Source organism: Physeter macrocephalus, chromosome 9 (genome assembly GCF_002837175.3).
Source record: "Physeter macrocephalus isolate SW-GA chromosome 9, ASM283717v5, whole genome shotgun sequence".
In the NCBI taxonomy this organism is placed as follows: Eukaryota; Metazoa; Chordata; class Mammalia; order Artiodactyla; family Physeteridae; genus Physeter; species Physeter macrocephalus.
Window position 1 is genome coordinate 1,898,764 of NC_041222.1, and position 11,028 is coordinate 1,909,791.

The 11,028-nt window shown below is 41.8% G+C and overlaps 1 protein-coding gene across 4 annotated transcripts in view; it reads left to right on the forward strand.

The window, feature by feature from the left end:
- MAPKAP1 (MAPK associated protein 1) overlaps window positions 1-11,028 on the forward strand; it is a 232,170-nt gene that overhangs the window by 205,978 nt on the left and 15,164 nt on the right. The window lies entirely within an intron of this gene.

Sequence of the window (11,028 nt, forward strand, 5' to 3'; positions counted from 1 at the left end):
CTGGAGAAGGCTATAAGACAGTGGTTCTCAAATCCAGTGCGTTACCGGCACTGCCTGCAGAGCCTGTTTAGAACGCAGCCACCCAGGACCCACCCCAGTAGGTTCTGACTTAGTAACTCGGAGTGTGACCTAAGCACCCAATTTGTGTTAATCCCCTTTATTCCGGTGTCTGCTAAATTGGGGAACAAATATAAGGAATGACATACTTAAAAGGAACAGTAAGAAATCTAAAGGCCAGCAAGTGTCTATAATATGGCTCAAGTTTTTGAGATGAAACTGATTAAACAGGGGCTTAAAGAACAAAAACTTTGCCTGCGGACTGGGCACATATGCCACTTGGCCTCATTTATGGTTGGGTATTTAATTGTTTTGTCAAATGCAGCAGTGCTGGGCTACATGGTCTCCTCTTTTCAACTCATTAGCCTACAGCTTAGCAAGAAGGGAGAACATAGTGGTGCAGGGAAAGGAGTAAAGCCATACCCGCCCCGCTTCCTACCATTCCTGTCATCCAGTGAGGCCTCGATGGCTTTCAGAGGCAAGATGGCTGCCAGAGGAGTGGTGAGAAAATCGCCTGCTACTCTTGGGCCCTTTGCCCCAAGGCGGCCAGATTCCATCTGCCTTTAGATAAACATCTTCTTCCTAATCCCTCTCACTCCGGCCAGTCAACCAGTAAAAATTTCATTGTTCTAGCATCTTTATTCCCAAGAACTCAGAATGCTTTGAAAAGTAACATTTTATAAATTCTCCATGTCTCGGAGAAATGAAAGGCAATCACTTACACGTTGCATAGGGGGATAAACTCGAGTGGAGAGGTTAGAGAAAGAGCTAGAAATAGGATTCAGATTTCCCTTACATTCACACCAAGACACTCACTGTCCAGGAGGGCTGTGATTCAGGCACCAAACGGTAAAGGATGTAACATACCCAACCTAGGAGGGAATGAAACAGATGCACAGCTACCACCTTTCTGTTGCCTCTTAAGGTCATTCAGTCAAAAAGTAATGTAATAATCACACATCTGTGAGAGTGAGGCCAAGTTCCAAGCATTAGGGATCCAGAGCAGATGTGGGCCCCACCCTTTCAATATGACTGTATTGACAGTCGAGCAGGAGTCTTTTGTCATATTCTTAGACCTACTGAACGGTTCTGTGTAAAAACTGCACATGTAGGTTTTATAGAGGTTTCCCCCCCCTCACTCTGGCCCCAGAGATCTAGAACTATGACACTTTCCTGAACAGAGAGGCACACTGCCTGCCCCAGTGAGATACTTCCTGAGTCCCTGCCCCTACCACAGCACTTTCAGACCTTGTCCCTCAGAGCTCTGGGTTCTCAGGGGCCGGGGTGTGTGTGCATGTGTGTGTGTGTGTGCGTGTGTGTGTGTGTGTGTGTGTGTGTGTGTGTGTGTGTGTGTGTAGGGCAGAGTTGGGCATGAGGCCTCCCCTTCAAACAAAGGATTCTGCATTTAATCCCTACCCATTTGGGGATTCTGCACTTAAAAAGTCAATTGATAAAAAGGATTTTGCTGTTTTCAAAAAATGTTTGAAAGTTGCTCACAGAATAAAATTCAGACTCCTCGGCATAGCCTTTACAGACCTTGACTCCTCTAAGCTCATAGCCCGTGATTTCTCATCCTGAACTTGAGCTGTGGTCCCTGTGACCACAGTGGTCACTGTGAACTACTGGCACACGAGCACACCTTGAATTTTGTGCTTCCGCTGTTCCCACTGCCAGGAATACACCTCCACCCTGACCCTCTCTTTAATTCATGGACCCCTCAGTTTCCTCACACCCGGCCCACTCATTTTTCAAGATCCAGCTCCAGTGTCAGACTCTGTCTGTAATTTTGTCCCCAGGCGTTTGCACACACCTCTGGTAAAGCAGCTCACACACTGTGCTGTGTTTACTTGAGGTCTGACCCTGTCTCCCACCCCCATCTCCATGCTGAACTCATTGACCAGAGACTGGTTTCTGTATTTTCGTTCCCTAGCACAGTGCCTGCAGGGTTGTCCTCAGTGAATGTCTTGAAATAGAACCCAATGAGGCCAGAATTGAGAAACCGAAAGTTATTCAACATAATTTATGTTGTAAAGTGCCCAAAACAAAGATGTATTAATTGAATCAGCTTGATGCTATTATTTTTTTTATGATTTCCAGTATCTTCATCAAATTAATTCATTGACTTAATCTAAAAAGTTCATCTTCAAGAACATCATCAGACCACAGAATTAATCTATGCGGCTTCTTCTTCTTCTTCTTTTTTTAAAGGATTAATGGTAACCCTTTTTATCTTTTGTGTCTGTTGAACCTTAGAAAAAAGTTACTTTAACAGCACTAAAGAAATGAAAGTCACTATATTTCATAAGTTTAGCTGGTGATTTTTATCAGCATAGTGATGTATGTTTGTAGCTGAGTTTACATCAAAAATTATTCTCGGGGCCTTCTTAAACGAATTATGGCAGAGAGAGAGAGTCTAGAAGTAGATAAGGTTTTTGATTTCTGCAGTATATTTCCTTTTTCATGTTTTTATCTCTCATAACACAAGTGTCTTGCCGAAGACTGGAACGTGTGACCAACTGGAATAATTTAGTTGTGAAAACAGAGCAGACATGTTATTAAACAGCCTTCTTTACAAAAAGGCATTAAGTGTTGGGAGGATAATGAAGTTGTCCCCAGTCTTACTTGAGACATGTTTGTCAGAATTTTGAACAGAAAAGAAACGGTTTTTAAAACCTCAAATATGGCCAGTTTGCAGTGTTTATTGAAAAAGCCGCTGTCAAACCATTAATTTGGTCGTCATAAAGAACACAACTCAAGTTTAATTGATGCTGTATCCAAAAAGTATGTGAATAGCTGACTTGGCAAAGGGACTGAGCATTAGAGCGCCTGCAGTTAAACACATAATTACATATATTGTGGAATCAGAAAGACCCAGACTCTGAAGCCATACTCCATAAATAGCAATTCTATGGCTCTCTTTCCTTCCCCTAACTTGTACCTCATAGGCCATGTTCTCATAGGGAAGATTTATTGCTCTGTCCCTGTGAGTGTTTAAGACCTGGAACTTAATGACTAAATAGATACATACCTTTAAAAAAATTGTACATATAAATATGGACTCTTATAAAAGTTAGTTGAGAAAATCAGTGTGTCAACAGCCCTGAGAAATTAAGAACACATTCTGCCTTTCTAGATTTAAAAAAAAAAAAAAAAAAAAGCTGTACGCTGCCATTATTATTCAAATCAGTGATTTCTAAGTCTGATTTTGCCACTCCTTAGGATATATTTTGCTGTTTGAAGGCTGTCACAAACCTCTAAAAGATGAATTAATTCTAATTTCATTTTAACTGAACAAAGACGTATACATCATATAGGAGAATGTTTCCATCAGAAACTACCATGGTTAAATTGTCTCAGAAATAATTCTCCATTCTTATACAGGTCTAGATGTAGGCTTTAAATGCACTGGACACTCTTTTTAAGTACTAGTCTCAAATTCCAACACTGAAACAAAAGAAAGGGACCTTTCTGTGAAATTAGCACCCGTCGGGGACTCTTGGGCTGTATTTAAATAAAGTACCAGACTTAAGCCTGCCAGGTCTGGTTTTATCATAAGAAGGTCGTGCAGGTTTAGAGTCTTTAAAGGAAGCAGCCTATCATTAAGAAATCATATTTAAACTTTAATAAAGTAGCTGTCGTCTTTATAGCTGAAAAGAGCTCTGTGTCTCAATTAAGTATAAATGATCTCAAATCTTAAGGAAGTAACATAATAGAGGTAACCTGATTACATTCTCTTGCAATAGTATAATTTAAAGGAAATCGGATTCTATTGATGCTGGTTGTGTTGGTGGGGGATTGTTTGTTTGTTTGTTTTGTCCAAAACACTGTTTGGATTCAGGGCAGGAACTCTTTGAGATTGTGAGTTAACCACAACTGCAGGAGACTGTTAAGCCCTTGTGAATAGAACCTGCTGGATATTTGAGATGAGATTTAGTTAAGGTTATGAGTTAAATTAGCTGGGTTTATTGGTGACCTCCCACTTAAATGAATCTTTCTTTTCATAAGTACTTGACAAGATCTGTAAAGTAGTGTATTTAATTTACTAATTAAATTAAAGCTACTGAATAATGATTTGTCCACATTGATTTAGCTTAGATAGAAAAGACCAGCATTGTTGTGATCTTCAGCAACCTTAATGGCCGAGCCAGTTAGACACAAAGGCCTCTTGTGTTTTATAGGTCAGAAGGACATAGGTAAGCCCAGGCTGTAATTGAATTGCCTGCACTGCACCCTGCAGTTGCACATTTCCTTTGCCTTCCCGTTCCATTGTTGCACTGGGGCTTAAGAGAATGTTAACGTGGTAATAGGCACAGGGCCTTCCCCATTATACGTCTTGCTATCGAGCGGTTCTGCATGACTAGTTAAAGAAGATGGCAAGAAGATTAATGAAAGCAGGGCTAATACAGAAGGGGGTACTTTTGCAAGACTTCTACCGAGGAGATATTAGAGCTGAACCAGAGCTTGGCTTTTTCTTTATCCTGTGACCTTTGAACCTGCCTTACTGTTGAGAGCTGCCAGGGAAGTCGACATTTTGATTGATGTTGGTACACGAGTCAGTCTTTCCCATTGAATTCCACATCTGCACGAAAATAGCTTTTCCAGCAGAATTCACACTGGCTAGAAGTGATAGCCAAATTGATGGCCAAAATGCTTTTATGTCGTTTGCATTTAAACCTAAAGGTATTTGATGGTTTAATTCAGTGTCCAGTTTTCATAGATTATAAGCATTCACTTATATGTTCTTAATGGGTTTATCAACTCATGGTGAAAGACCAGTATTAAAGAGTGTTCAAAGATTTGCAAACAGAGCTCCAAGGAGGCTTTATGGAGGAGTAAAAGCAGTCATCAAACAAACCCTTCACCATTCTTAGAAAAGAAAGATTAGTCTGAAGGCCCAGGCAAACTGACTTGGAGGTTTTTGTAAATAAAGCGAAGTGTCTGTTTTTGGAAAGCTTTCCATGGGGGAGTCTGAAACCTTGCCTCTGCACCCCACCGGAGCCCCAGCTTAGAGACTGTCTTGATCCATCCAGATGCTGGGTTCCCTGACCTTGACCTTGGGACACTAGCATTCCATCTGAAAGGGATTGTTATGGTCTGCTTATAAGACAGTCCAGTGCAGGCACGAACCTCTTCATTTGTTCTCACTAATTTTGTTACCTTGTTTGTGGAGCTGCAGGCCTCGTGCGTGTGCGCGTGCGTCTGTGTGTGCATCCCGCACCCCTTCTCCCAGCAAAGGAGAGCAGGGAGACTGGGAAAAGGACTCAGGTTTTGGACTAAAATCAACTTGGGCACATCACAGCCCATACACTGAATCCTCTGACCACCTGATTTCTTTTCTGCCTACTTGACAGGAGTAATTCTAGCAGAGAAAACACACACACACAAGCACGTTGACGTGACAGGTATTCCAGTTCCTAGAGGAGAGGTACCCAGGAATTTTGTCATATTCTCTAGATGCTCGTGAGAATGTGTGAGAGGGAAATGAGGGTGCGCATTCAGCTACCGCTGGGTGAAAGAGCTGCACCCCAAGGTGGGTGGGTGGCTGCGTGCCCGTGGCCGTGCTGGCATACTCTATGCCTCATAAGGCGCTTGCATTTATACTCACATCCTCAGGTTCTGTCAATCCCCAGGGGGTCCAGGCACTTCAGACATCAGGTGGGCAAGCTATGTTGTGTTTTTATTCTCTGACAAGGACTTATTTCATAAGTTCCAGATCAAATACGGTAAGTACTGCTCGATTACAGAACACAACAGACTCTAACATATTAAATGCCCCAGTTATGGAATTGCCTTTTCATAAGAGTACTCTGGAGCACAGTCAGGAGCAGGCAGTGCCTCGTCCTTTTAACAGATACATTTCCTAGCCCTATTAAAAGGGGTCTTCATCTATCCTGTCAAAGGGAGTCTGCTGGGGTTTTTTAGTTTAATTACACTATCCAATTAAAACTCCTTGCTGCATTTGGATGCGCCTCTCCTTGGGCCTGAGTGGATATGACATTTACAAGGCTCGCCTTTCAAGCAGACAATAGTGTGATTGATGAGGTGCACGTTCAGTGAAGGAGGCGAGTGCCTGGGGAAGTGCCGCTTAGTGCATTTTGATTTATTTATCATCTTCTTCCAAAACAAGGGAGCTGCTGGGAGATGGGTCCTAGGAAACAGGGGGACCACCTCAGTTTTTCCAGGTGTGTGGGAGGGAAAGAAAGACCTGGCGTGTGCCACAGGATAAAGGTGGAGAAACACTATAAGCGTGCGGCCAGCTTGCATCTTCGAATGCCAGACTGCATTCTCAGGTTCTCTGACCCAGTTTGGTTTACAGTAACCTCAAGCTGTGATCTGCTGTTAAATAGGCCATCACTGTGTTTCAGGGAACAGTTGCTGCGGCTGGATAACATTGGCCAGACCCCTGAGAACTTAGCCTGTGGGAGCCAACTCAGCATGTGTCCCGTTGACTGACCTGGTCATTATTAACTGACACCTGACGTTTGCACTGGACATGCCTAGTTATGCTCCCAGCTGCATCCTCCAGCAATCCGGCAGCTGTCCAGGGGCTACAGTCAGTGCTCAGTGGCTCTTTCTCTCGCTCTGCCTGAACTACGCTGAACATTTAAAAGTTGCTTCTAGGGACTTCCTTGGTGGTCCGGTGGTTAAGACTTCGCCCTTCAATGCAGGGGGTGCAAGTTCGATCCCTGGTTGGGGAGCTAAGATCCCACATGGCTTGCGGCCAAGAAAACCTAAAACAGAGGCAATATTGTAACAAATTCAATAAAGACTTTAAAAATGGTCCACATCATGGGACCTCCCTGGTGGTGCAGTGGTTAAGAATCCGCCTGCCATTGCAGGGGACACGGGTTAGAGCCCTGGTCCGGGAAGATCCCACATGCCGCAGAGCAACTAAGCCCATGCGCCACAATTACTGAGCCTGCACTCTAGAGCCTGCGAGCCACAACTGCTGGGCCCGCATGCCACAACTACTGAAGCCCACGCACCTAGAGCCCATGCTCCGCAACAAAGAGAAGCCACCACAGTGAGAAGCCACCGCAGTGAGAAGCTACTGCAACAAAGAGTAGCCCCCGCCCGCCACAACTAGAGAAGGCCTGCACGCGGCAACGAAGACCCAACACAGCAAAAAAATAATACATTAAATAAATTTTTTTTTTTAATAAAATAGGGCTTCCCTGGTGGCGCAGTGGTTGCGAGTCCGCCTGCCGATGCAGGGGACACGGGTTTGTGCCCCGGTCCGGGAAGATCCCACATGCCGCGGAGCAGATAGGCCCGTGAGCCATGGCTGCTTAGCCTGTGCGTCCGGAGCCTGTGCTCCGCAACAGGAGAGGCCACAACAGTGAGAGGCCCGCGTACCACACACACAAAAAATAAAATAAAATAAAAAATAAAGTAAAATTTAAAAGTTTCCTTCAATTAAAAAAAATGGTCCACATCAACAAAATTAAAAATATAAAATAAAAGTTGCTTTTAGAATTTGGAATCAGCCAAGAGCAGGTGAGGCTCTAACAAAGAGATATGGAGGCATATTGGAGAACTTCTCAAAGTTGTAGTGAAAAGGCAAACCCAGCATCTTGTTCTTAACCTACTATTCTGTGTACCCTCAGCATATGATAGATAGGACCAGTGTGCTTGTCTCTGTAGTTCCTGGAAAAGAGGTGTTTAGTACAGTGTGTGGTCTCTGGAAGGGTCAACATTCTGAATTTAGGAGGCAGGCAGTTCTACTCTGAGCCCTAGATGGATGATAAAAACCTTCCCATATTCATTATCAGGTACTACAGTTGCTCATGGGGGCTGTTGGGGGCATGTTTGCTCACTGCATGACATATATGAATGTCTGTGTTTATGAAGAAAATTGGCTGGTACTGAGACACTCAGTGGGTTTTCTTACATTCTGTGTAAACTTTCTTCATTTTTCCCTAGGACTTACTAATAAACAAGAAAGAATTTCCTTGTGTTGATTGGAATATTGATATCTGTTAGAGTAGAAAACATTTCGGGAGCATCATCTTTTTTTCCTCCTGGGAGAAGCCTTCTTTTTGCTATTAAATTTTCACTTAATTGTTGACTTGGGCCTTATAGACCCATAATAACAAAACAGTTATGTAGGTGTAATGGAAAGTTTGCAGACATTTACATTTTCCTAGATTTTGATTACCATCTCCTCAAATTCTTTTTTTTTTTTTTTCATGATTGTAACATCAGAAGAGATCCAAATTGAGAAGAGGGTAAGGGCAGAGACTGTTTCCTACTGAAGAAATCTGTGTGAAGATTTCTCAGCTGGATAAATGATTGGAAAAATCTGTTTCCCTTGCCTCCTGCCAAGCTCCAAACTGTGTTTTCATAATAAATAAATGGAGTGCTTAGATTTTAAATTATTCTTGTAGACATGGAAAAAGTAAGCCATTCTTTCATTAAAATCAAAATATATATTGCTTACAAGACTCCCATAGGCAGCTTCCAGGACAGGGTAGCTGTACCCAGATTAGCCCTTCTATCATAAATGGCTGGAAAACTGCACAAAATATAAGAAACTGTTTGCAGACATTGAAAAACAGGCAGTACGGGACAATGAGCCCTGAGAGAAGGGCAACAAATGAGCTGAGACCTACTGTCACTTCAGCTTTCTTCCAGGGTTTCCCAAGGAGAGCATAAGCAATCTCACTGACCTGGGAGACACAGATCAGAGTTGGGGGAACTGAAATTCAGCAACTGAAATTAGCAAAATTAAGTATGGAGAGGAGGGAGCTATACTGAGAATGAGCTCTAGAAAGATGCCTTTTAATCTTCTGTTGTATACTAAGCTGTGTGTGCCTCTTGTGGGATCTCACAAGTCTGGTCAAAGAACAACTACTGGGGAGCTATAAACTAAAGTTCTGGCCAAAACTCTAGTTCATAGCTCCCCAGTAGTTGAAGCATCCAGGACATTTACTAGTAACCCTGGAGAGGCCGTATCTTAGGAGCAAGGCTAAACTAGCCCTAGATTAAAGACTGCCTTAATTCTTAATAAAGTTTTAAATGGAGTCTTGAAAGGATCAAATTGATCCACATGTAAATTAACTGACTGCCAGAACAAAGCCCAATATCACCTAAAAGATGATGACAAAATGCAAACATCCCACACTCAAACGTTCATAGTGTCCAACTTTCAATAAAAAATTATGAGACATTGAAAGAAGCAGGAAAAAATGTGTCCTGTAACCAGGAGAAAAATCAGTCAATAGAAGCAGAGTCAGAAATGGCAGGGATGATAGAATTGGCAGATAAGTACTTAAAAATTCATATTATAAATATGTTCAAAGACTTAATAACTCAAAAAGAAGAGAAATGGAAACTTTAAAAAGAACCAAATGAAAATTCTAGAGCTAAGAAATACAGTACCTGAATCAAAAAATTCACTGATGGGAGCAAATCAGGAAGATTAGGAAAAAAGGTGAGAATGTTAGTTATCTATTACCACATGACAAATTGTCCCAAAACTCAATGTCTTAAAACAACAATAACATTTATTTTCTTACAGTTTTGTGGGTCAGGAATCCAGCACAGCTTAGCTGGGTCCTCTAGCACAGGGTCTCTCACCAGGCTGCAGTCAAACTGTCAGCCAGAGCCACAATCATCTCAAGGTTCAATAGGGGCAGGATCTGCTTCCAAGCTCACTGAGTAGTTACTAGCAGAGTTCATTTCTTTGTGAACGTCATCCATTCCTTGCCACATGGGCCTCTCCATAGGAAAGCTCACAAAATGGCAGCTGACTTCATCAAAATAACCAGGAGCAGGAAAGTACTAGGAAGGAAGAAGTCACAGTCTTTTATAACCTAATCTCAGAAATACATCCCAACACTTTTTCTGTACTTTACTCATCGGAAGTAAGTCACTAGGTCTAGCCCACAAACAAGACAAGGAGATTACCCAAGGCTGTGAAAAGCAGGAGGTGGGATCATTGAAAGCCATTTCAGAATCTGCCTATTGCAATCAATGAGCTTTTAGACAGGACAATAGAAAATATTCAAAGTGAAAGAGAGAAAAAAAATGGATGAAAAGAACAAAGCCTATGGAATAATAGCAAGTGTTCTGACATATATGTAGTTGGAGTCTCAGGGATGGTAGAGAAAACGGTTCCAGATTTGATTAAAAATATCAATCCACCAATCTTGGAAGTCTAAAGAAGGTCAAACAGGATAAATAGAGAAAAACCACATCAAGGCACATCATAATCAAATTGCAGAAAACCAATGATAAAGAGAAAAATCTTATAAGCATCCAGAGAAACCAAGATAATTATTGCTGACTTCTCACCAGAAATAATGCAATCCAGAAGACAATGGAGTGACATCTCTTGCTAAAGAAAAATCTTGTCAACCTAGAATTCTATATTTAGTGAAAATATCCTTCAGAAATGAAGGTGAAATGAAGACATTTCCAGACATTCAAAAAATAAAAGAATTTGTTGCCATTAAACCTTTACTGTAAGAAATATTGAAGGCTGGAGGGGAAAAAAAATACCAGATAGAAACCCAGATTTACACAAAGCATACTCAAAATGTCACCATTAGCAACTATACAGAATGAACAAAGAAAAAGGAAATAAGTGAGACCTCTTTGAGTGGGGATAGACAAACTCTGGCCCATAGGCTAAATCCAGTCCACCACCTATTTTTGTATGGCCTATGCACTAAGAATAGTTTTTAACATGTGAATATTTGCAATTGATTTGATGATATGGAACATTAACTTTGAACTCCATTTAAGTGAAATGTTATCCACCCCCCCAAAAAAAATATGTCCTTCTCAGAAGTAACCTGTAGTAACCCCAGAAAATACATTTGATTATTATATTTTGAATTTTGTCAATTAAAAAACATGGAAATTCTTTTTCTCTTGTTATGTAAGTATCTATAAAATATCCTTGGCTTCCCTGGTGGCGCAGTGGTTGAGAGTCCGCCTGCCGATGCAGGGGACACGGGTTCGTGC